This window comes from Limulus polyphemus, unplaced genomic scaffold (genome assembly GCF_000517525.1).
Source record: "Limulus polyphemus unplaced genomic scaffold, Limulus_polyphemus-2.1.2 Scaffold353, whole genome shotgun sequence".
Classification (NCBI taxonomy): domain Eukaryota; kingdom Metazoa; phylum Arthropoda; class Merostomata; order Xiphosura; family Limulidae; genus Limulus; species Limulus polyphemus.
The window spans coordinates 610577-611261 of NW_013665963.1; positions in this window are offsets into that span (position 1 = coordinate 610577).

Below are 685 nucleotides of genomic sequence, written 5' to 3' on the forward strand. Positions count from 1 at the left end.
ATACTGTTTTGGATTCAATCTAGTCAGCAATGGATGGTTTAATTTATTTCACAAATAAAACTGAATGACAATTTCTAGTGTCGGCCTATTACTAAGATATGTGCCTAAACCAAGATAAGATACAATACCTTTGTTCAGCACACAATATTGATACAACAAAGTCATGTTTAGTTTGTCAACATTTACCAGAAATGAAGTTAGTGCTCATTGACCAAAGTAATGTTTTTTCACAGAATGCCTGATAAATGTCAAGTTCATTTAAGGTTCTGGTCGCATGAAAATCCACTAAAAACTCAACCTTTCACCCATGTATTACATCTTTTGGCTCAAGCTAACTACTTTGCCCAACCAGGTTGGAAGCCAGCTCCTACTTAGGCTCTGCTAGGTTAAATTAGCTGCAGCCACAGCTTCGTATAAAGCTTCCTGTATCTGTTTTGGTATCGATCTGAATAGTTCTCACATCAGATAGTTCTATCTAGAGACAGGGTATGAACATTTGTGAAACTAGTGACCAGTTAAGCCACATAATTTATTAGCTCCAGAAACAAGAGTTTCAATTTACCTAAGTTTCCATCAAAGTCTTATTTCTCACTACAGCATGCAATATATTTTCTGTTTCTGTACAACTATTGATCACTGATAGAAGAATTAGGTACTGAATATCATCAATATATAAGAATATTTT